Raw genomic sequence first — 27,683 nt, forward strand, 5'->3', positions numbered from 1 at the left:
CGGTGAAACCAGAGCTGCACTCCGGGTAGAATGTTCAGATCCTGACTTCACCCTAGCTGTTGTATTTGATTCTGTCTATTCACAATCACTGCAAAGGAGATTCCTTTCTGAGTTTTACTGCTGAGTTGGGTACCATTTAGAAGGTTTAACTTTGTGGGAAGTCTCACTCCAGCTAATTAAAAAAGTTTCACTGTCCCCGGTAACTCAGGTATTGAGCAGCCTCTTAAATTCCACTTACTGGATTCATTCTCAGTGCTTCTTGAAAAATAAAGCACTAATCCTACATGAAAAGCTGATAGCGCCACCTGCCTTCAGTACGGGGATTCAACACTTGTGGGTGTTTGAGAAAACTTGATCAGACTGACACTGAAACCAGCAGTAGGAGGCAGCAGTACAAAGCCGTGAGGATGGTTTTGCTTAGTGGTCAGTTCACATTCTGGCTGCATCACTTACCAGCTGTGTGACCTCTAGCTAGTTATTTAAATATCTTCAGTGTCAGATTACTCTTTATGTAAAGGACGTATTAACATCTTTCTTGCAAGAATTTGCGAGGATAGAAAGTATTTGACTAGTAGAATCAATCACCTTCCTCATTATCACTTTTATTATAAAGAAACTCTCAAAATTGTTCTAAAATATCCAGAAGGGCTGATGCCTCCGTCAGGGAGGTTCCTGATCATTGCTACAGTAAATATTGTGTGTTGGATTTCAGCTGACACTGACCACGTGAGCATCCTTATTGTACTCTATACTAGGAAAACGTTCTCACTCTGGCAGCAAATATCTCAGAGTCATCAAAGAATCCACAAACAGTAAATGCCGGAGAGGGTGTGGAGAGAAGTGCATCCTCCTACACTGTTGGTGGGAATGTAAATTGGTATAGCCACTTTGGAGAATAGTATAGAGATTCCTTAAAAAACTAAAAATACCACTCCTAGACAAATATCTGGAGAAAACCATAATTTGAAAAGATACATGCACCCACCCCAATGCTAACAGCAGCAGTGTTTACAATAAGCCAAGATACGGAAGCAACCAAAATGTCCATCAACAGAGGAATGGATAAAGATACAGCACATATATACAATGGAATATTACTCAATTGTAAAAAGAATGAAATAAAGTCATTTATAGCAACATGGATGGACGTAGAGACTGTCATACTGAGTAAAGTAAGTCAGAACAGAAAGATAAATCATATGATATCACTTATAGGTGAAATTTTAAATTATGCAAATAAACTTGTTTACAAAACAAAAAACAGATTCACAAATTTAGAGATTGAAATTATGGTTACAAGGTGAGAAGGGGGGGAAGTTAGGGAGTTTGGGATTGACATGTATACGCTGCTACATTAAAATGGGTAACCAAAAGGACCTACTGTATAGCACAGGGAACTTTGCTTAGTATTATGTAACAACCTAAATGGGAAAATAATTTGAAAAAGAATAGATACACATATAACTGAAGCAGTTTGCTGTACACCTGAAATTAACACAACATTGTTAATCAACTATACTCCAATATAAAAATAAAAAGTTTTTTAAAAAGAACATACATGTGGTCAATAATAAATGAGGGGTATCTAAGAAAGTAATGCCACAAGAGAGAAAGGGTTACTTTATGAAACACACATTTTCTATTAAAAAAATGTTGATTTAAATAAGTGATTGCACATGACAGTCCTTTATGGAGTTTTTACCATCTGCTGATATTATCTCTTCTAGGAGAAACAAAATAAAGAACGAGCTCAGGCTACCTGCCTTTCTCAGCTCATTTGCATTCATTTCTAATGAACGGAATATTTCATGAAATAAAACAGCCTAATTCTATTGTACAATGCTGGGTCTTTATTCTGCTTCTGCATTCTAAGCCACTCTATTCTCTTAGCTGTGCAAAAAGAATGGGAGCGTGCTTATGGCAATATCAATTATGCACATCTTGAGAAGAGACTCTGTAAAGAGAGAACATCAAGGTGAACCACATTGTTAGCACATAATTTCTGCTATAAGTGGTTTTTGCTCTAACATAACCATGTCTCTTTCTGTTATAAGAGCCTGTCTTCAAAATCTGCCCACAAATCAATACGGACATCAGAGAAGAAACACCAAAACAAAACAATTATTGAAATTGTGTTTCATTCAGTCTGATCAGCAGTAAAAATCAGCCTGATTGGTGTATACTCACACCATCCCAGCAGAAAAAAAATCAATGGGATATATTGATCACCATGCTTTATTGTGTTGTTGGACACAAATTAATCAGTATCACACACGACAGACCCTATATAAAATGACAGAATACTTACCTAAATTTATATTTAATTTTGATCATTAATAAAATTATTTTAACAGTATAGAAGAATATTGGATGTGAAAACTTCCAAGAGGGCAGATGCTGTTCTTCTATAACCTTTATGCACAGCAAGCAAACTTACTAGCTCCAAAGTACTGAATCAATCATACATTAATATTACCACATTTATGATAGAATATGTGTGCTTTGGAAGATAGGGGAGGTTATGATAAGACAAGATTCCACATTCACTACACAAATAAAACTCAGGTCGAGAGAGGATAAGCAACTTAACTACAATGAGAACACTCACTGGTGGCAGAAGTGGGTCTAGAACTCATATATTATAAATCCTAATCCAATATTCCTACACCATACTTACAATGGCAAAAATAAGCAACTCAAGAGAAAGACACTAAAACAGTCATTTTGTAAAATAAACAAAACCTACAAACATCAAATACCTTCAAGACCTCAATAAAATAATTTATTTTAAAGGAATATTAGAAATCCTTATATTTGGTCACGATCTCATGCAGCTCTTTAGGACTTAACTTACAAAACAGTATTTCCCAAGCCAGCAGAAACCAATAACAAAATCCTTGGGCAGAATCTTCTTATCCCAGCAACTCAGACAGAAGCATTTTGATTGGTTACTAATCTGGGTGATACGTGGTCTTACTATAGAGGCCAATCACTTTCAGTTCTATAGTCTTTTCACTTTTAAACTTTAAAAAATGATGTAAAATGATATTGTTTCATTTCAGTTTGAACCAGATAAGATTACTTTGAAATAGGGGATCATCCTATTCAACTCAGTTCATCTATTCCAAGTCAAGCATGCTCCAGTTCTCATGAGTTTTCACTCAAACACTACACATTCTTCCAATAACTAGGTACCCAACACCTGTGCAAGATTCTAAACTGACTGACACATATACATGAAAAATGCAGACAAAATCCCCTGTTACCATGAAGCTTATAGTCACACAAAGTAGACTAACATAGACCAAAATTAACCCTCCCATATACCAATTTATGATAGATTACCACATCTATCATAAATGTGGTAATATTAATGTATGATTGATTCAGTACTTTGGAGCTAATAAGTTTCCTGTGAGTGTGAGGAAAACACTAACAGGGCGGGGTTCAATCCCCAGGTCAGGAAGATCCCCTGGAGGAGGGCATGGCAACCCCACTCCAGCATTTCTTGCTATAAAATTCTATGGATAGAGGAGCTGGCAGGCTACAGTCCATGGGGTTGCAGAGTCAGACGTGACTGAGCGTGCACACAGCACACCCATAAGCAAGTAAAGGACCTTGCTTGCTTTTGTGAAGGGAGAAGTGATACCTGACTTTAGAGAAAAAAGATAAAAATGAGTGTGAAATATGCTGACTTTCTAAAATTTAGATTCTGCTAGGAGAGGGAGAAGGAGGCCCAGCAGTGAGTATAGGGGAAGAGGAGGATACAGGGAAAGTGCTGCCAAGGCTCAGAGGTACCAGGAATTCATACAAACTACAGCTACAGGGATAAGGAGGAACTCAGAACTTAAACTCAGGATCTCAAGACACCAGAGCGCAGTCCCACAGGGGGAGGGGACCCGAAAATAGTCCCCTCTATGCTGAAGGGGGCTAATTTCTGGGAACCTAGCCACATAGAATATTTGTAAAAGGGCTTTCAGATGAATGGAAAGTGAATAGAAAAATGAATAGCAGATGAATAGGAAAGAAAAAGCTAACTTGAAAGGCGCTTTTTTTTTTTTTTTCCTGTTAGAATACATAAATAAATGGGGAAGGAAATACTGATCGGGAAACCAGATGCCAGAATCCTCATCCCAGTTCTGCCTTAATAATCCTTCTGATTTTAAATCAATAATTTCATATCTATATGCTGTGTACAACAGTTTCAATATAAAGTGGATAGACATTAAAAAAAATCTTACAATTCAGTAAATGTACTAGATTTGATGGTGTGTAGGTGATTGTGTGAGTTTTTAAATGACTTTTGTATAGTAAAAGAAAAACGCCTTTGGAAAAGTCAGTGACAGCAAGGTCCTGCATTTCCACTGCAAAGCCACAAACAGAACCACATATGCATTTGGATTGCTTCATCTGCCGTGACAACATTGGTTATTATTACAGCTTATGACATGGCCTTATTTTTCTTTTTGAAATAGGGTCCTACTTTAAGAAATATTTTGTTCCAAACATGCTTACTTTTTAGTGTAACCAACTGGTGCCTTTTCCAATGTCAGCTGGCAATAAAGTACTATGAGAGAAATAGATGAATCTAGCTAAATATATTTCCTTTCACTTTAACAAACACAGGACTTTCCTTGGTGCGCCAGTGGTTAAAAATCTGCCTTCCAATACAGGAGATGGGGTTTGATCCCTGGTCAGGGAACTAAGACTATGGCCTGCCAGGCTCCTCTGTCCAGTGGAGTTTCCAAGCAAGAATATTGGAGTGGGTTGCCAGTCCCTCCTCCAGGGGACCTTCCAGACCCAGAAATCAAACCTGGATGCCCTGTGTCTCCTGCACTGGCACACCTCTCCACCACCTGGGAAGCCCGCAAGAACTCTGTACCGGATGCTAAACCCCAGAGATTTGGCGCCTCTCTTCACCCCACGGCCCCTTCCTCTTCTGTCAATCCTGAGACCTGTCCCCACCATGGAATCCAACCCTGTAACGTGTGATGTATCTCCAGTGCAGAGTCTGGGGAATTTACGCCTCAGTTCTTTGGTTGTTTTCTTCTCAGTTCAGTTGCTTAGTCATGTCCGACTCTTTGTGTGACCCCATAGGCTGCAGTATGCCAGGCTTCCTTGTCCATCACCAACTGCTCTCAAGCATCTGGTGTTTTTTTGTTTGTTTCTAATGGTTGATGTGGAGTTTCCTGGTCTATGCCTGACACCATTCCATGAAAACTGAAAAAAGAAAAGGTCTTTTGCATGCTCCTCAAAAATCCTTCTATGTTTCTAATAAGATTTCTTTAACTTTAGCATAAGACAATATGTGGTTTACAAAGTATTTTGTCCTTCTTATAAATGATCACTCTATGTCTCAGGTTCAGCTCTGTTACATAGAGTTTATGTAAAGACTATTACATAGTCTTTATGTAAGACTACGTAAGATAATACATAGATAATAGTCTCTACTATTCGACGAACAGAATAGAGAAAGAGTCGATGGTGCTGTCCTGAGCACAGTAAGTGCCTGATAAACATTAGCTTTTATCATTACAATAAACACAAAGTAGACATTACTATAGATTCTAAAGATGGTTAAACTGAGTCTTGGTGAGGTTTAACTAACTTGCCATATGGACGCAAAATGGACTAAATCTAGAGCTTTAAGACTGAACTAACTGAGTTGAGTCCTGGCTGTGTGTCTGTCATTTTATTTTATTTTATTTTTAAACTTTACAAAATTGTATTAGTTTTGCCAAATATCAAAATGAATCCGCCACAGGTATATTTGTAAAGTATATTGAGGAAAAAAGAGGCCAAGAGTAACAAAAGAAAACCTACTCTTACATTTAGCATTATTTGCTATTCCCTATATATTATATCATAATAAGTATACATTATTTATAGCATGTTTTATATACAAGATTTATATATATTTTATCTATAATATAGTTTATTATTTATACACTATTCATATTACATTATGGTTATATTTATGTTATATTCAGTGTGCAATGATGGTACTTTAAGTCAAATAGAAGCATTATGCTCTTTTTATAAATAATCATCTCCCCCCTGACCTACATGAGTTAGAGAGGAAATGCTACCAAGAACTCATTCCTTAATCTTTCATTCAAATGAGTATGCATTAAACATCACTGAAAGTGAAAGTTGCTCAGTCGTGTCCGACTCTGCGACCCCACGGACTGTACAGCCCATGGAATTCTCCAGGCAAGAATACTGGAATGGGTAGCCTTTCCCTTCTCCAGGGGATCTTTCCAACCCAGGGATCGAACCCAGGTCTCCTGCATTGCAGGTGGATTCTTTACCAGCTGAACCACAAGGGAAGCCTGAGGCAAAAGAGATTGACAACTGACAAGAGAAAGAAAAAATACAGAGAAACATATAAACAATTCATTACAACCCAGTAAGGTCACTGGTCAGGAAGCCCAGGGAGTCAGCCCAGGAAGGTTCCCAACTGTAACTCACTGGTTTATTTGGCCAATGTTTACTAGGTTCCCTTCTAACTCGTGCCCTAGTTCCCCTCCAGGAGATAAGTATTGTGAACAAAGCAAGATCGATGCCTTCCATCTGGTAACTCACAATCTCAATGAAACCCACAACCCCAACATACACATTACCAAAGATTCTGGAAGAGTTGACAGTGTTTCCCTCTTCGTCTCACTTTCTCATTCACATTTAATTTAATCAGAAAGAGTCTCAATGGAGCTTCAGCAGAGCAAAGCAACAAAACAACCTGGAAACTTGATTTGCTAATTGCTTTGATTTAGGTCAACATTTTTAGCACAGTCCACAAGCTAAATGCTCTCTAAGTAGACAGAGCATGCAGCCCCGTAGAGACTAAGCTTCCCGTGAAATTCTGCCTGGAAACCTAGCACTCTGGAGGCTGTTTAGAGCACATCCCATCAGTAATTCAGCATTACACCTGAAGCATTTTTCCTTTAACCAGGCTCTGTAGGCAACCAATTTGTAGATTTTTTTTCTTCCTTTTTATGTTTACATATTTAACTGGAATTCCGAACATTTTATCCTATACCCCTGCCTTAGCCCACTCAAAACATGATTTCAAAACTATTCACCTTCCTAGCTAAAATAACAAAGAGCACGATTTTCTTGCTGTAAGAATTCCCCACAAGAGCAAAAGCAAATCAGGATATGTAACTTGGGTGACAAGAAACTTGGAAAAAGCTTTTTAACATATAATCCCAAATCCTTTCCTCAAGAACATCTTTGTTAACAGAGCTTTGCTTTGCTGAATTAGAAAAAGAAATCTTTCCAGAATAGTACTAAGACTGAACAAGTTTCTTTGGGTTCTCTGTATTTGAGAAAATTGAACCACTTTGGTCCCGCGTGCCTTTAAATTCTGACTTTTGATTCCCTAATTTGTAAAACACTTCAGCTGCCTTGCCAGCCTTGCCAGCAGAGGGTCCTGTAACATAAGGCAGTGTTTGGAAAAGTACAAAAAAGCTATAAATCAGTATGATGTCACTTCGGGTTTTAGGTCGCTAAGAAATTTCTGCCTGTCACTTTGGAACCAGTGAGATACAGTAGGAAAAATACTGGCCTGGAAATTAAAAGACTTAAGAGAACTGGTGGCTCAGATGGTAAAGAAGCTGCCTGCAATGCAGGAGACCTGGGTTCGATCCCTGGATTGAAAAGATCCCCTGGAGGAGGGCATGGCAACCCACTCCAGTATTCTTGCCTGGAGAATCCCCATGGACAGAGAAGCCTCATGGGCTACAGTCCATGGGGTAGCAAAGAGTCGGATACAACTGAGGGACTAAGCATAACATAACACAGCACAGCACAGCACAGCACAGCACAGGAGAAATGAGTTTTAGTTTGGTTTATCACTAATTGGCTGATTGAGCCAAGAACAAATCATGTGATGAGCTGTAAGTTTCATCCTCCCTATTTAGGAGAGGACCTGACTGTATTATTCCCAAGTCCCTTTTCATTGATAAGAATCAGTGTTTCGGTGATCGTTTGTTAATTCGCTTAGCATTCGCTGAGCACTTAATGTGCTCAGCACAGTATCAGTCATTGCGGAGCTACATAGAACAAGCTGACATCAAAATCTGACCAAATGTAGACATGAGTGGGGGAGGGGAAGGAGAGAGCGGACAATCTGAAAGAGTAGCATCGACATATATTCACTAACATGTAAAATGGGTAACTAGTGGGAATCTGCTATAAAGTACAGAGAGCACAGCTCGGTGGTCTGTGATGACCCAGAGGAGTGGGATGCGGGTGAGGGGATGAGAGGGAGGCTCAAAAGGGAGGGTATATAGTATACATATAGCTGACTCATGCTGTTATACAGGAGAAACCCATGCAACATTGTAAAGCTATTATATCCCAATTTAAATAAATAAAATGGATAACCAGCAAGAACTTACTGTATAGCACAGGGAAATCTACTCAATATTCTGTAATACCCTAAATGGGAAAAGAATCTGAAAAAGGATAGATACATGTGTATGTATTCATGAATCACTTTGCTGTACACCTGAAACTAACACATTGTTAATCAGTTATGTTCCAATATAAAACAAAAATTTAAAAAGCAAAAAAAAAAAAATATATATATATAACCAAAGAGGCAAGACAACGTTATTAATCAACCAGGCTATAAGTACATGGAAATACCTGAGAAAAAATACATAAGTCTGTGGAATCAGTAAGCCAACAAAACCTGACAAGAATAAAACAGGCCTACAAGGAGATCAGCCCTGGGATTTCTTTGGAAGGAATGATGCTAAAGCTGAAACTCCAGTACTTTGGCCACCTCATGCGAAGAGTTGACTCATTGGAAAAGACTCTGATGCTGGGAGGGATTGGGGGCAGGAGAAGAAGGGGATGACAGAGGATGAGATGGCTGGATGGCATCACTGACTCAATGGACGTGAGTCTCAGTGAACTCCGGGAGTTGGTGACGGACAGGGAGGCCTGGCGTGCTGCGATTCATGGGGTCGCAAAGAGTCGGACACGACTGAGCGACTGGACTGAACTGAACTGAACAAGGTAAGAACTAGCTCTGCAGTTATAGGCAAGTCACATAGCCTCTATGGACCTCAGTTACCTCATCTAGAAAATGAAGAGTCTAGGGTTATGTAATCATCTCCTTAGTTCTTTCAATGGTATCTAATGGAGTCACTTTTTTCCTACTCTATGCAAGGCCTTAGTAGCAAAGTTAGGGAAATAGGTCCTGTGACCACAAGTCTGGTAGCTAGGGACAGCCCCCACTTATGCCTGTCATCCCTCAGGAATTATTAATAACACCAACAGCACTCTCCCTCTCCCATCCTCCCTTTCCAAAATGGTTCAGTCTGAATGAACACTTAACAATCATCGTTGCTTCATGCTGTCACTTCAGTCGTATCTGACTCTCTGTGACCACATGGACCATAGCCCACCAGGCTCCTCTATCCATAGGATTCTCCAGGCAAGAATACTAGAGTGGCTTTCCAATTTCCTACTCCAGGGGATCTTCCCGACCCAGGGATCAAACCCACATCTCTTACATCTCCTGCATTGGCAGGTGGGTTCTTTACCACCAGAGCCACCTAAGAAGCCCTACAATCATCATCCTAGTAATCACACACAGGTTGATAAGGCAAGATGGGAAAACAGTAACTGTCAAGGAAGGAACAGATACAAGTGCTTTAGAGCCTTGGAAGTGGAAGAATTAACAATCTGTTAGATTAGCTAAGGTATCATGCAGAAGTTGGGACAGGATTTAAACCTGAAAGGCAAGACAGCAGAGGGGAGGGAATTCAGCACAGTATCTATACTTATTGTTTAACTTCAAATTGCTTCCTACATTTAATACACAGAGCAGGGTTGGAACCGTTTTTTCCCCTCAATGGCATATTTAACTTCACCATCCCCAAATCTTTATTGGCTTTCTTGTCTTTCCAGGGTCTATGATCCCAACTGCTTACATGCTCCTCAATGTACAGGTCACGAATGATGAAAGTATGGCTTATCCTGTGTGGCTCTAATAAGTCCCTTCTTATGGGATTTCAAGAATCTTCTTCTGGGGTCCACCTTTAGCACACCATTCTTTTTGCTTTAATTTTCTCTTTGGGAAATGTCAGTCACCTCCGCCTTTTGCTAGAATTAATTCCCAACCTATATTTACAGCAATTGTGTAGAATCATGATGTCTCTTTTGGAAATCAGGCCCTTCTTTCCAGCAACTGGACATTGCCACTGAGATATCTACCCTTTGAACACTGGAGCTCAATCTCTAAAATGGCAAATGTGATGTCTGTTCTATGTAACTGCTATTAGCTGTTTAAATGTTTATCTGCCTTCAAAGCCTGGGCTATGTCTTAATCAATATGGAATCATCAGGGCCTTGTCTTGCACCTGACAGTGCCCAATAAATACTGTTGAACTGACATGACTGTTGCTTTTTATTTCCTGTTCTAACATTCGCCCCCTGCCAAACTCTTCCTATTTTTATCTCTGAATAAAGATGACAGATATCTCCACAATTTCAAAGGTGATTCAAACTTTGTCTTTATGCAACAGAGAGAACATTCATGCTACAGGAAGCTCAAAGAACCATCAATTGTTCAATTTTCAGTGTCAAGCTAACTCAGAATGGGGATATTCACAGCTGTATTTCCCGTTCCTATTTTTCCAGAATCATGGTCACCATGAGAGATTTTTAGCTCCTGACTTTCTCTGTTCTTCTCTCCTCCCAGTGACTGTAGACTGACCTCCATTTGCTTTTCCCCCATCTGTTTCACAAAATCACTCAGCTTCTATTTTCATCTTTGCTTTCCAGCCTCTAAGCCTCTGAAGTCGTGACCTTTCAAGCAAATGTAGCAATGGTATCCATGCATCTTCTGATTGAAAATCAAAACTGAACCCATACATGGTATAATTATTCTGTGTGTGCAGGAGTGGTGTCTGTAGTTGCGGAAGCCAGATAATTGGATTTCAGATTACTGATAAAAATAAGCACATTCCACCTGAGCCCCGGCAGCCTTTTTTTTTTTTTTTCCCTCTCTCTCTCTCTTTCCTCTTAGGACCCAAGAATCTTGAAACTTCAGTTCTTCCACAGGCTTTTATCCCTATACTATTGGCTTCTAGGTCCTTCCTGTTCTGTCTCTTGAAGGTCTTGAGCCCACCTCTTGACTTTTTCTCTGTATCTAACTTCACTTCTCCAATATGGGCCACTGTGATCATTCATCTGGCCATCTGGTCCTTAACTACTCTCTGCCTTCAATCATGCACGCTTCCCTCTGTCTCTCTCATAGTTACCATGTGCTCAGTCACTCAGTCTTGTCTGGCTTTTTGTGACTCCATGAACTGTAGCCTACCAGGGTCCTCTGTCCACGGGATTTCCAGGCCATAATATTGGAGTGGGTTGCCATTTCCTACTCCAGGAGATTTTCCCAACCTAGGGATTGAACCCCCATCTCCTATATCTGCAGGCAGATTCTTTACCACTGAGTCATCTGGGAAGCCCTTCTAGTTACCATAAAACTTTAGTTGGATTTGCCCTTCAAACACTCTGAACAAGGATTCCTAGCACAAATAATTTCCTTTAAAATTTCCATCAGTTACCAACATTGAAAAATTGGGCGATTTTCCATTAAAATGAGATTTTTGTCTTAACAGATCCAGCAGCATTTCCAGGTGGCCATAATCTGATGAAGCTGAGTAGTGGCTAACCTGTTAGGAAAGGACAGAAGCTGGGTGCCATGGTCTTCTTCACTCACTACTGTTCTGATGTCACCCGAGGGGGCCATTTATCATGTGTTGATATTTATCACCAGAGACACTTCATTCATTTATGGAGCCCAGCTGGTTCCTGGGGACAGTGGCCATTTGCAATCTTACAGTATGAGTCCACCAGATGTATCAGATCAGATCAGATCAGTCACTCAGTCGTGTCCGACTCTTTACTACCCCATGAATCGCAGCACGCCAGGCCTCCCTGTCCATCACCAACTCCCAGAGTTCACTGAGACTCACGTCCATTGAGTCAATGATGCCATCCAGCCATCTCATCCTCCGCCGTCCCCTTCTCCTCCTGCCCCCAATCCCTCCCAGCATCAGAGTCTTTTCCAATGAGTCAACTCTTCGCATGAGGTGGGGGAAGCCAGAGGCCGCGGGTGGGAGGAGCTACCCCAAGCCCCCACGCCCTAGGCTAGGGGCGGTGTCCAGGAGGACCAACCCCACGCCGTGGCTGCGCGGGCACAGGAGGGTCTAGAGGAGCTATCCCACCTTGAATGTCAGGAAGGACTGCGGTGAGGAGATACCCCTCATCCAAGGTAAGGAGCATTGGCTGCGCTTTGCTGGGGCAGCCATGAAGAGATACCCCATGCCCAAGGTAAGAGGAAACCCAAGTAAGACATAGGTGTTGCAAGAGGGCATCAGAGGGCAGACACACTGAAACCATGCTCACAGAAAACTAGTCAATCTAATCACACTAGGACCACAGCCTTGTCTAACTCAATGAAACTAAGCCATGCCTGTCGGGCAACTCAAGATGCGCGGGTCATGGTGGAGAGAGCTGACAGAATGTGGTCCACTGGAGAAGGAAATGGCAAACCACTTCAGTATTCCTGCCTTGAGAACCAGATGTATAGATGCATAATAATAATTAGCAAACACTTAGATATACAAGTGAGGGGTAATTCCAAACCAGGCTGAAATTTATCTGTGGGTTCTCATTCAGGATATAAAGTTATGAGTGACTATCTTTACAAACATTTTCGTTAATATCTTACATCAAGTTTTATCATGGTGCCACATCTATAATTGGATATTTGGAGTGTAAAGGGACAACAAAGAAGAAAAATGGCTGGGAAAAAGTTTAATTTTTTGATAACTTTAAGAAGTACTTTTCCTGTCATTTTCTGCACTGATTACTAACACAAAGAGAAAAAAATGGAAGTGTCTCAGATTTCTTGGAAATGGAATTTAACTTAAAACTCTAGTGACCTAATTTCTGCTACATTTCATTCCCTAACTCTCTGTAGAATTTAAGTAGAAGTTATGGCTATGCAATGAAGGACACAACTCAAAATGTTAGTGATAATATTATATTAAAACTTTCTTTTAGAAGCAACGGTATTTTTAATATACAATAATATCTTACAACGAAGTGACACTTTAAAAATAAAGTTAAAACCAAGTTAACCTGGTATCATTGTGTGTACTTTTGCTATTAACATTCTTTTAAACTAAAATTTTAATACAGCTTCAAAATTTTCCCCATAAACAAGAATCAAAGAATTTTTTCTTCCTGTAATAATTTTTGGAATATCCTACTGATAATTGCTTTAAGACAACATATATGTCTGACATTATTTTAACTGGTAAATGAAATCAGAATATTCTAAGCCATATTTTTATAATGTACTGGTTGTTTGGTGCTATTAGAACTGCAGTTAGAAAATACTGAACATTTAGAAAAATAAACATTATAATAAAACTACAGGATTTGAGGAGTAGAGACAGGATTACATAGGATTATCTCGATTCTTGAAAACAACCCGAAAGCAACATCAGCCATAAAGGAGATTCTGGAAAACACTGCTCTTAGAAAAGGAAACCTAATCAGACATAGGGTATAAAACCAAAAAAAATATGTGTAAATAACATCCTTTATATAAACATTCATAACCTGACAGATTGTTACTGAAATAGTCCCCCCTTTCACATTTGGCAGAGCTCAGGAAATTTCATGATTTTTTTGTGTAAGCAGGCAGAATGGTCAAGAGAGACATAACTCACAGTTACCACTGTTCCGCAGTCCCTATAAGGACCATTTTCCCTTATTTAATTAGCCTTTAATGTGCTATTAGACTAACAACCACTTACTTAGAACAGTGTTTCATTTATGAAAAGAACCATCTCTAGAGCTTTATTTTTGCAGCTAGAGAGTTGTTATCAATTTGTTTCTGAAAAGAGTTTAAGAAAGTGAATCAAACTGGTGTTGCATCAAACATCGTCAAACAGAAGTTTATGTATTTAATACCAAGAAGTAGCTTGATGAAGAACTTAAAGGGTTTAAAATGTTTCAAATTTCTGGTAAGTATAATTTTAAGTTATTAAATTTTTTTCCCTATTCTTTGCAAAAGACTGTGATTATCTCATCTCACTTAAATATGCTTGAAGAGAACTTAAATAATGGAGTATGAATTCTATGAGGATATCTCAGCCACACTTAAGATAGTTGACTACCATGTGTACTCAGATTTCTACTGACAAAAAATAATCAGGTGAAATTTTTTGTCCTTAAAGGAAATTTAGAGCCTAAACCTCATGTGGATGTCCCCCATGCACAAAGTCACATACATACCCTACATGGATATAAGAATACAGACACAGATACAACTCTCGGACTCTGCTAGGATCACAGTCTATAGTCATTCTTTTATTTTGCTATATCTTGGAACTGATTAATTTCTTCTATGTATACAGAATTCTGACATTTTATCTTCTTAATCTCTAAGTTGCATATTCTTCCCATCCAGCCAACTCTTATCTTATTCCACAATTCTCAGTGCTACAAAAGACAACCATACTTTCCAGCATAGAACAAACTGCTCAAGAACATCGAAGTTATAGCATATGTTAGGCACACATGGATATTAAAGACTGAGTATTTTGTCAATTAGTCAATCTGTAAAGTCCTAGAATTTATCATCTCTCCTCTGTAGTTATATATGCTCATTGTAGGCATGCTTCTCATATTTCAAATATTAAAAACTAGGACTTATTTCCTCAAAGATTTTTTTCAAGGATAACAATATTTAACTTCACAAAATTCAGTAGTTTCAAGGGTTAACAGATTTTGGTGAATTGATACAATCATTTGAATTAAAAAGTCAAATCAAACCTTAAAATCATCTCCAATGCCTTTAAAAAAAAAAAAAAACTTTTTGTTTTATATTGGGGTATAGCTGATTAACAAATAATGATGTGACAGTTTCAGGTAACAGTATAGGGATTCAGCCATACATATGTATGTATCCATTCTCCCCCCAATTCCCCTCCCATTCAGGCTGCCACATAACATCTAGCAGAGTTCTGCGTTTAATGCCTCTTTTTATCATTTCATATCTGATCCATCATTCTTTGACTCAACCTTTGAGATATGTCTGGAATCTACACTTACCACCTGCACTGCTATTACTTAGTCCAAAACCTCCTCCTTACAATGACCTTCAGTTGGTTTTCCTTCTTGGCTGACACAATAGTCTAAGTGATCTTTTTAAAAACATAGCTCAGAACATGTCATCTTTCTGCTCAAAAGTCCTCACATTGCTTCTCTCTCTACTAAGAATAAAATCCCATCTTAACCATGGGGCATGTTCTGAACCCAGCATACATCACCTGTCTTCCTCTCATTCCCCACTGCCTACTCTAGTCTCCTTGATCATCTTGCTGCCCTTTGACTAGTCTAGACACAATCTCTCCTCTGAGCTCTTTATATCTATTCACTCTACTGTGAAGTCTCCTCTCAGATACTGGCCTGCACAGCACCCTCTTGTCATTCAGGTCCAAATGTCATCTCCTCTGCAAGGCCTTATTAGCCATCTAATCCAAGTGAGCATCTCCATCTTCACCCTCTGTGAATTTAGATTGCTTCACTTTGCTTCTTAGAGAAATTTAGCATGTACAATAGTTAGCATACCTAGTATCCATATAGAGGGGACAGAGACAGAAATGATATCCAAGACCTTATCTATTCATTCAACACAACATTTAACATTCTTTGTACCAGACACAGTCCTAGACAATGATGATACAACCGACAATCAAATAAACAAACATACTCCGCCTGTTAGTCGCTCAGTTGTATCTGAGACCCCATGAGCACTAGCCTGCCAGGCTCCTCTGTCCATGGGATTTCCCAGGCAAGAACAGTGGAATGGGTTGCCATTTCCTTCTCAAGGGGATCTCCCCAACTCAGGGATTGAGCCCTGGTCTTCTGCATTGCAGGCAGATTTGTTATCATCTGAGCAACCAGGGAAGTCTGAGCCACTTGACCTAAGGGAGCTTATATTTCTAAGCAAGAGAGATGGATAAGAATAAATGAAGATGGCAGTGACTGCTATGGAGACAAAAAAAGCAGGGGAAGTGGAGGGATAATGTAGGACAGAGCAGTTCTGTCTGTCATTGGAGGAGGCAGGGAACACTTTGTTGAGAAGATGACATTTCAATAAGGGCTATATTTGTCCTGATCACTTTTGATTCCCAGTCTGACTGTAGGTATTTAGAATAAGTATTTGCTGAATGAAATGGATAAATGAAATGAAAGTAGAATTCCCAAGTGTGCATCTTACTAAAAAAAAATTAAATGTCTATATTGCTGTTTTTGACAGTATCACCAAAAAATGTTACTCTATGGGAAAACTTATTCTTTAGCAAAGGCAACCCAGAGTCAACTTCATACAATTCCTAGGCAGCTTTTTGTAAGTGTGTTATCCATATAAATGGTTTATGAACCTCACAGATTAAATCCTTTTAATTGTACAAATGGTCTATCTCAGAAAGTGATAGAAGATCTATTTTAAATATTCATGGATGCAGTAAATAGCAATAGCGTTCTGCCTTCCTACCTGTGGGAGTGGGCATGTGACATATATCTGAAAAATCAAATATGCACCATCCTCTCTCAATTTTTATTTGTCCACAAGGGAGTACATGCTCAAGTCGCTTCAGTCATGTCCAACTCTTTACAACCCTATGGACTGTACCCACCAGGCTCTTCTATCCATGGATTCTCCAAACAAAAAGACTGGAGTGGATTGCCATGCCCTCCTCCAGGACCTTTCCAACCCAGGTATCAAACTTACATCTGCCTGCATCTTCTGCATTGCAGGCATATTCTTTACCCACTGAGCCACCTTGGAAGCCCCCATAAGGGGGCAGGTTTATAATAACAATCAGATAATTAGATCCCTACCATTATTTTTATATTAATATATAGATGGGAAAGGAGAGTGTCACTTTTCCTTTCAGAACAGAGAAGAAAGAATGAGATAAATTTAAGAATGCTAAAAGCCATCTTACCCATACCATGTAGGGTGAACAAGACTAGTCCCGACAGCATGCAGGGTTGAGAGCAAGAAAAAGCAAGGGAGAATAAGATAAGGTAAGGAGGATAAGAGAGAAAAACTCGTCATGGTTTTGTTTGAGCTCCTAGATGCAACCATACCTGAAACTGTCCCATCATTTCCACCTGCTCTTTTTAGCTGTGGAATTCGAAATTAGTCTGAGACTTGTGATTAAAGCCGACCTATGAACACATATTTACAAGCTAAAGGACTTAACATGTAATATATATGATATATATTATGTATGTATCAGTTTTGCTTGGCAAATGCAAATATTAAACAAACTACAATTTTACTTTGCTTTAAATGCAAAAGCATCTTTGACTTTGCTATATTATACTTAAAGATATATAACAATTCTGTGAGACTTTTACTGAGTGACTTTGTTACATAATTCACATAAGATAAATATTTGCACATGCCCATGGACTCACACTGTTGGGATATGATAATCAAAAAATGGGTTACAATATTCAGCATACTTCCTCACTATGAGGTATAAGCTAAGCTGTTTGAATTCCATTTATGTTGCTTCTTACTTAACTTCCATGGATAATACTGCAGTCTATTTTAAACAAAATGAAAATGTCTCACATGTTTGTAAGGAAGGTACACACAATATATTATAAAGAATTTTATTATCAAGAATATTGAACACAATAACTCCTTTTATTTCTGTCACCTAGTGATGCAAACATGCTTTTTCATAATAACTTCTTTCATGGCTAACTTATTTTTGCATGTGCACTTGACGAAAGACTGCCATGCACATGACGATGCCCCATACGAATAAGCAATGAGAAGATATCATGTATGGGTCATGTATCAACACTGCCAGATGGGAAATCCCAGGATTTCTCCAGTTATTAGACATCTGTCACTCATGCTTATGTCTAGGTTGTCAGAAAATGGAAAGTATTAGAAAAAGAGATTTGTTTTTCAGTAAGAGAGACTAGGAATGCTTCTTCTCACTCAAACCCTGACTTTGATTCACATATCTGGTGTTGGATAAAAGGATTCTGTGGCTACACTTAAGATTTTTCAAAAAGCAGAAGCCCCATTTGGAATTAACAGAGGCAAACCATCATATAAAGGATGAATAAACAAATCCTACTCTATAGCACAGGGAACTATGATCAGTACCCTGTGACAAACTATAGTGGAAAAGAATATGGGGGCCGGGGAGGAGAAATGAACATGTACTTGTAAATCAGCTAAGAAAGAAAAAAAAAGAAGGAGGAGCTCCTGGAATCCCTCAGGCTGAGCACCAAGTCCTTATAGCAAAGATCCAAAACCCTGAAAAGGTAAGTTCACAAAAGTAATTTTAATGACCTCCCAGGAAGAAAAGAGAGAGAAAGACTGGCAGGTAAACCTAAGTTCAGGAAGTCGGTTTCTCTACCAGATCTACACAGGGACAATTCAGTTTAGTATATCCCGCCTGTTAATGGGATATTTTGGCCAATACTTTGGTCACCTGATGCGAAGAACTGATTCATTGGAAAAGACCCTGATGCTGGGAAAGATTGAGGGCAGGAGGAGAAGGGGACAACAGAGAATAAGATGGCTGGATGGCATCACCAACTCAACGGACATGAGTTTGAGTAATTTGGTGATGGACAGGGAGGCCTGGAGTGCTGCAGTCCATGGGGTTGCAAACAGTCAGACATTACTGAGTGACTGAACTGAACTGAATCTGTTAATGATGCGACTTTCACAAGGTGATGCTTCAAGAAACAAATGAGATGGTTGAAACAACTTTTTAAAAAATTTAGCGCTTAGTGATGAAATCATGTGTTTTCCCAAGGAGCTATAATTAGAAGCTGACTTTTTTTTCCCCGTATGTCATATTTCAACAGTTTAAAAGTCACACATATAAGTAATGCTCATTCAAGAAAAGAGAAAAAATATTACATAATGAGTTTCTTTTCAGAGTGATGATTCATCTGTTTGACTTCTGAAAGGTGGATACTCTCAAAAAACAATAAATGATTCAATCATTTACTAACCTACTGAGACACAATCGCTCTAAAAAAAATAAATAAAAATAAAATCACTTCCATTATCAACAGAAACAAAGGAGGGAAAAGGAGGGAGGGGAAGAGGAAGAAAAGAGGGAGTCAAGAGTGATGTTGGGGAGGGAAATGAAAAGGAAATCCCAAAGGAAACAAGATCAACCTAAAATTCATTACTTGATGTATCATTTTCTAAATTTCACACTGAAATATGACAAATGAGATTATTTTAAAATTACTAGAAAGGTTTCAATCACACATTCACCAAAAAAGAAGAAAAGCTGTTAAGAATCTGTCTATAAAGTGACTTTGACAAACTCAATAAAAAGTAAATTTCAACCCCAAAATAAACGCCATGAGACTAGAAGAATTGTTTCTGAAATGATTGCCACAGCTGCCTGGTGGCTTTAAATAAAACTTTCAGAGTTACATTCTTGAGGCTTGCTAATTGAAGCGATTTGCTTTGCTACATGTATAAATACATAGTACTGTTAATCAGCAGCTTAAATCAAAATTGGTACAAACACTATGAACTGAGACTTTGTTTGTAAACCATCTTTGGATTCAGGCAATTCACAGCAAGTCTTCTCCATTAGCACGGCTAGCTGAAATCTGTTATATAAAATTGCTTCCTCCCTTATTCCCCAAGGGGTACCAGGGTCATGCCATATGCTGAGCGCTTATTCAAAGAAAGAAGCAGGAAGCAGTCCCACTGCTTAAATAAGCCTGCTGTCCTTTGCCATCATATGCGAGGGGAGCTACTGTTCCCATCCCCAGTACAGATGGCCCCAAGTGGAAGCAGGTCTGGCTATGGGAAGTCAAAATATTAGGAAATGCCTTAATCTCCTCTCTTTTACCGTTGGTCCCTTAAAACATTCTTCAAAAGAATAGCCACTTGCATATCATAGGATGCCTAGCAGGAGGGTTCAAAGAAATGGAAAAGGAAAACATGCTTCCTCTATCCATGTGCATCAATAATTACAACAAAAATACACTGTCTAAGAGTACAGGTAAAAATGTATTTGTTTCAGAAAGAGAGCAACACTTCTAATCCAATTCCACCCCCATCTAGAGCTCAGTTTGGAATCCTTTATTACAGTGCTTTCAGGATTACTATAAGGCAGACTATCAAAATTATTTAAGTGTGTGTCTTTCTCCCTCACTAGATTATACTGAAAACTGTAATCTAAATCACAGTCTGCCATGACACACTGCAAACAAGAGAGATGCAATAAATTGTTGAATTAAACAGAACTGGTTCAGTGCTATGAACTGGAGGAAGGTGTCATTTAAATAACACATCCAACTGCAAATAGGAATGGGTCTCACTTTTTACAAAAAAAAAAAATGTTTACCATAAATGGAACTTGCGGAGAGCATGCATACTATTGATGTAGATAGATAGCAGAAACCATTGATATAAATCACTAAGATCAGCATTAACCTGCAAATTCCCCACCACTACATTTTTTTGTTTCTATAATTCAAAATGTATATATGAGTGTAATATTGTTTCTACAGTAGACCAAGCCACTGGCCAGCTCAGCACTGGCCCATCCAAGGTAATCATGCTGATAAAGCTGACAGCTGAACTCACTTAAAATGGAAAAAATCAAGGTGCTGGAGGGTCCTTTAACATAAGCCACAGCTAGACCACACCATCCCATGTCAAAAAATGACTCTCACCAAATCTGAGTAAGTTCCTTTGATGACAAGCACCATAATTCTGGTAATCACTTGAATTTGATGACATAGTCAGTCTAAAATGAGTCTTCTCATCCAAATTTTCTTCATTTTTACAGAGCCATATTCTTTTTCACAATGAGTAGAGGAAAGAAAATCATTTGGAACCTCCTAATTTACAGACATGGTCTACATTTTTAAGTGTTTAAATAATCTTCAGGAACCCTTCCAGGTCATTCTCCCTACTAAATTCACAAAAAAATTACTTTCCTATTACCGTGATTATTACCTTAGTTTTTAAATCATCTTTTACTCAATGTAAGATAAAGCTTAAGAATCTTATATCTCAGTTCAGTTCAGTCACTCAGTCATGTCCAACTCTTTGTGACCCCATGGACCACAGCATGCCAGGCCTCCCTGTCCATCACCAACTCCCAGAGTTTACTCAAACTCATGTCCATTGAGTCAGTGATGTCATTCAACCATCTCATCCTCTGTTGTTCCCTTCTCCTCCTGACTTCAATCTTGCCCAGCATCAGGGTCTTTTCAAATGAGTCAGTTCTTCACATCAAGTGGCCAAAGTAATGGAGCTTCAGCTTCAGCATCAGTCATTCCAATGAATATTAAGGACTGATTTCCTTTAGGATTGACTGGGTGCATCTCCTTGCAGTCCAAGGGATTCTCAAGAGTCTTCTCCAACACCACAGTTTAAAAGTATCAATTCTTCAGCACTCAGCTTTCTTTATAGTCCAACTCTCACATCTGTACATGACTACTGGAAAAACCATAGCCTTGACTAGACGGACCTCTGCTGGCAAAGTAATGTCTCTGCTTTTTAATATGCTATCTAGGTTGGTCATAACTTTTCCCCAAGGACTAAGAGTCTTTTAATTTAATGGCTGCAGTTGCCATCTGCAGTGATTTTGGAGCCCCCCAAAATAAAGTCAGTCACTGTTTCCACCATTTCCCCATCTATTTGCCATGAAGTGTTGGGACCAGATGCCATGATCTTAGTTTTCTGAATGTTGAGTTTTAACCCAACTTTTTCACTCTGCTCTTTCACTTTCATCAAGAGGCTCTTTAGTTCTTCTTCACTTTCTGCCATAAGGACGGTGTCATCTGCATATCTGAGGCTATTGATATTTCCCCCAGCAATTTTGATTCCAGTGTGTGCTTCATCCAGTTCATCATTTCTTATGATGTACTGTGCATATAAGTTAAATAAGCAGGGTGACAATATACAGCCTTGACGTATTCCTTTCCCAATTTGGAACCAGTCTGCTGTTCCATGTCCAGTTCTAACTGTTGCTTCCTGATTTGCATACAGGTTTCACAAGAGGCAGGTGGTCTGGTATTCCCAACTCTTTAAGAATTTTCCACAGTTTGTTGTGGTCCACACAGTCAAAACGCTTTGGCATAGTCAGTAAAGTAGATGCTCTTCTGGAACTCCCTTGCTTTTTTGATGATTCAGCGGATGTTGGCAATTTGATCTTTGGTTCCTCTGCCTTTTCTAAATCCAGCTTGAACATCTGGAAGTTCATGGTTCACATACTGTTGAAGCCTGGCTTGGAGAATTTTGAGCATTACTTTACTGGCGTGTGAGATGAGTGCAATTGTGCGGTAGTTTGAGCATTCTTTGGCATTGCCTTTCTTTGGGAATGGAATGAAAACTGACCTTTTCCAGTCCTGTGACCACTGCCGAGTTTTCCAAATTTGCTGGAATACTGAGTGCAACACTTTCACAGCATCATCTTTTAGGATTTGAAATAGTTCAACTGGAATTCCATCACCTCCACTAGCTTTGTTTGTAGTGATGCTTCCTACGGAATGACTTTGCACTCCAGGATGTCTGGCTCTAGGTGAGTGACCATACCATCATGATTATTGGGGGTGTGCAGATCTTTTTTGTATAGTTTTTCTGTGTATTCTTGCCACCTCTTCTTAATATCTTCTGCTTTTGTTAGGTCAATACCACTTCTATCCTTTATTGTCTCATCTTTGCACAAAATGTTTTCTTGGTATCTCTAATTTTCTTGAAGAGATCTCTAATCTTTCCCATTTTATTGTGTTCCTCTATTTCTTTGCACTGATCACTGAGGAAGGCTTTGTTATCTCTCCTTGCTATTCTTTGGAACTCTGCATTCAAATGGGTGTATTTTTCCTTTTCTCCTTTGCTTTTCGCTTTTCTTCTTTTCTCAGCTATTTGTAAGACCTCCTCAGACAACCATTTGGCTTTTTTGCATTTCTTTTTCTTGGGGATGGTCTTGATCCTTTACTCCTGAACAATGTCACAATCTAGCCAAAACAGAATTTCTGTTTAGAAGCTTTGGATTGTTCTCGGATAACCAGAGGGAAGAAAGAGTGAGCCTTTCCAGTCTCTGAATTCTCTTGGGTAATATTTCTACATGCCTCCAGCAACTTCAGTTCCCAAAGGCTCTTATTTGAACACATTCATTTCTAACCACCCTGTGACAAAGCAGCACAGGAGCTTTCTTAAAAAGACTTGACAACAGTAAAGTGGAAATGGCTAGACTGTGCTCTTTCTAATAAACTAAAGTTATCTTCTCAAGAGGCTCTACAGGCTGAGAGTGGAATATAATGGCCTGAGTTGGTGTCCTAACTGCTACTAACACTGCTCTGACCCTTGGCTCAAAAAACCTCATGCCAACACCTCCCTCAGTTTCCTTACCACTAAAATGGAAATAAGAATAACAGCATCCTCATAGGAGGTGAAGATTTGACAGTTAACACTAAGGTATTTGGAACAGTGTCTGGCTCATATGTGTATGCGTCTATGTGTATGTGTGTGTGTGTGCTCAGCCATGACCGACTCCTTGGGAGCACATGGACTATAATCCACTAGGCTCTTCTGTCCATGGGATATCCCAGACAAGAATACTGGAGTGGGTTGCCATTTCCTCCTCCAGGGGACCTTCCAGATCCAGGGATTGAACTCACATCTCCCACGTCTCTTGTACTGCATGCAACTTTTTCACCACTGAGCCATAAGAAAAGCCTAGGCACCCAGTAAATGTTGACCATTAATAAATAATTCATTCAGTTTCATTTCCTCAAGGAAACACAAAAGTGCTGAGATTCTTTAAAGATTAAAAAAAAAAAAAAAAAAAAACTGCTGATTGGGAGATAAATGAGAATCTATCTTGAAACACGTTCCAGAGAACATCCTTGGGAAAATAACTACAGAAGCAGAGTGTGACAGAGCATCAGGTTATTCCATCCCATGCACCTAAAACAGAGCCATAAAGACAACTGATCAAAGTGAACTGGAACCCAACTTCCTTTACCCAGATATTTATGCAATATGTTGAGAGCAAAAGGTGTTTATAAAGACTAAGTTGACAGCAAAAGAAATATCTGTTAGAATGTTCTTACTGGGAGAACAAGTAGGAGTTACAAGAAAAATATGTGAGAAGAAGCAACTCTGTTTCCTCCAAGCACTGAAATTCTGTTACATAAACATATCCAATATAGCCCATTGACGTGGGGTCACAGTAATAAAGGCACTTGAAAAAGAGTCAGACACTATTCCAAGTGCCTTAGTGTTAAACCATCAAATATTCACAATAACCTTATGATGATGATGTTATTCTTATTTCCATTTTAATGGTAAAGAAACTGAGGGGGTGTTGACATGAGGTCTTTTGAGCTGGGAGTCACAGCAGTGTCAGCACAGTTAGGACACCAACTCAGGCCATCATATTCCACTCTCAATCTCTCTAATATCCAAGCAACAAGACGTCAGCCTGTATCCTGCTTGCTTGGGAAAGTGCAGCACTGTTGCTGTTACTTCTGAGCGCTCCTGGGGAAGGTCGCCTATACTTTCTTGTCACTCCTAACCCCTAGTTTCTTCTCCCGGCTGGACCCTCATTGACCTTCACACACACACTCCCTCCCCACTGCCTGGGGCCACTTGGCTCAGCCCCAGCTTATATTCCTTCTCTATCTATAGCACATCAGGTGCCCAGTGGTCCCTGAATGGCTGGAAATTAATGTTGCTGGGGGAGGGGCAGAGTCCAAAAACCAAACACACCTTAAACTGTATCCTTGGACACATTCAAGCTGTAGGCTTTCCCTCCATCCAAGTGTTCCATCTCACTGCTCTATCCCCTCCCTTAGTCTCGGCCTGTTCCCCTGGTCTCTACTCTTCTCAGGACACATCAGGGCTTCTATTTCCTCTCCAAATTCCATAACCCCTATACTTTTCTTGAACTTCCAGAAGTCAGTTTAAATTATTACGCAAAATAATTCAGTTCTTTTCCTCTTATTCTCTCCTAGTTAGACTTGCCCTTGAAGCCTACCTATGTATTCTGAGAGCTCTTTAAGGTATTTTCCCAAATAAAAGAACAATCCTCTCACAAAACAGTGGTGTTTTTCGTATCTAGATCTGTTTGTCTATATCATACACACACACACACAGCATGGTGCCTGGCGTAAGGCAACAGGACCTATTCAACAGAAAACACATCAGTCTAAACGTTCAAATTAAAATACCCTGGATATACCATCATTGTAAATATGTGGACTTTTTAGTCAGCCAAATATAGGTTCATATCCTAGGCCTACTGTGTACCAGTTGCATGTCCTTGGACAAGTCAAGATCTTAGAAACCTTTTTTTTTTTTTTTAAACTTTACATAATTGTATTAGTTTTGCCAAATATCATAATGAATCCGCCACAGGTATACATGTGTTCCCCATCCTGAACCCTCCTCCCTCCTCCCTCCCCATACCATCCCTCTGGGTCGTCCCAGTGCACTAGCCCCAAGCATCCAGTATCATGCATCGAACCTGGACTGACATCTCGTTTCATACATGATATTTCTGAACAAGAAAGCAGAGCAGGGCAGAGATGTTTTGGAAGTTTGGGGATGGTAGATGCAAACTATTACATATAGAACGAATAAACAAGTTTCTACTGTATATAGCACAGAGAAATATATTCAATATCCTGTAATAAACCATAATGGAAAAGAATATTTTAAAAGAATGTGTGTGTTAGTTGCTCAGTTGTGTCTGACTCTTTTGCAAACCCATGGACTGCAGCCCTTCAGGCTCCTCTCTCTATGGAATTCTCTAGGCAAGAATACTGGAGTTGGTTGCCATTCCCTTCTCCAATGGATCTTCCCAACCCATCGAACCAGGTCTCCTGCACTGCAGACAAATTTTTTACTGTCTGAGCCACAGGGAAACCAAAGAATGTGTGTATATATGTGTGTGTGCATGTGTGTGTATAAAACTGAATCACTTTTCTGTACAGGAGAAATTAACATGACGTTGTAAATCATCCATCCTTTAATTAAATAAAGTGTTACAAAAAGAGAAAAGAAACCTTTCTGGAACACATTTCTTCTTTGGCAAGAGAGGGGACCGCATTTCAAATCTGTTGGCAAGATTAAATGAGATGATGCATGTGAAGCAATTAGTGTACAACCTGGATTAGAATAAGCACTAGAAAAATAATAGCTAACCAAATTTGAAAAGAAAAAGAATAATAAAGGGGGGAAAAATAACACCAAAAAATGTGGGGAAGGAGAAAAAGCACTGAGAACAGTGAGGCCTCGTCCTGCAGCTGCAACTCTCAGGATAGGGGACAGCTGCAGGGCCCAGCAGATCCTGACTAGAAAGGGTTGATACTGGGTTAGTAGTCATAAGGTTGTACCAAATGTTAAAATATTTCGGAACTGCTCTGCCGTCTCTCTCCTAGACACGGAGAATAAAATCCCTTCTTGCCCATCGACTTTTTTCTTTCCCCTGGGACCTTTGCATGATTCATGATGCCTGGAACTCATGCCCAGGGTTTCTGGGCCCCTGTTCCAGCACTGTGGGCCAGCACCTGTTCTACCCAGTTGCTGCTTTTGCTCCTTCAGTGGCTGAATATTTTGATTATCTTGCTAAAGGCAGAAGAGATCCACGAGTTAAAGTGAATCAGAACGTGTTTCCACCATTGTAGTAAGAGGAACAGAACACAAGACCCCCAAAATATGCGATTTTGGCCTGTAGATTATTTTGATCAAAATCCAGCAGACTAAAAAAAGACTTATTACCTCTCCCTTAACTACTTATAAGACAGGGGGCCTGGACCACAGAGAGCTATTACCAGAGATAACTTCTTATCTGAAAGACCCATCTGCATGGCTGCTGCTGCTGCTGCTGCTGCTGCTAAGTCGCTTCAGTCGTGTCCGACTCTGTGTGACCCCACAGACGGCAGCCCACCAGGCTCCCCCGTCCCTGGGATTCTCCAGGCAAGAACACTGGAGTGGGTTGCCACTTCCTTCTCCAAAGCATGAAAGTGAAAATTGAAAGTGAAGTCACTCAGTCGTGTCCGATTCTTGGTGACCCCATGGACTGCAGCCTACCAGGCCCCTCCATCCATGGGATTTTCCAGGCAAAAGTACTGGAGTGGGGTGCCATTGTCTTCTTCGATCTGCATGGCAGGACCAACTTTTAATTACCAAACATCTGATCTTCTTATTAGCGTATGAGTCACACTCTTCTTCTTTGAAGCTCCAGACCTCTATTCCATAAAGTACAGGATGGCTTTTATAAAGCCTCAGTTACCCAACTTGTCCTTTAATCTCAAATCTTTGAGTCTGTTGTATATAGGAAATTACATTATTTTTTCTCCTGTTAGTCTATCTTATGTATTTAATAATTAAACCAGTCAGAGAACCTAACAGGGCAAAAAGGAAAAGGTGTTCTCCCTTACGGTAGGTATGAATATGCTCTTGCTTCAGTCCAGGTTAAGGTAGAGAATAATGAAGAAAAGTGAGACATTTTTATGCCTTAGAACACTTGAAGAAGGGAGGGGAAAGAGGGAGCAAGAAAGATATGAAAAAATCCAGATACTATTTGATAAAATTATCTTAAACAGGA

The sequence above is a fragment of the Bos mutus genome, chromosome 6 (genome assembly GCF_027580195.1).
Source record: "Bos mutus isolate GX-2022 chromosome 6, NWIPB_WYAK_1.1, whole genome shotgun sequence".
Taxonomy (NCBI): Eukaryota; Metazoa; Chordata; class Mammalia; order Artiodactyla; family Bovidae; genus Bos; species Bos mutus.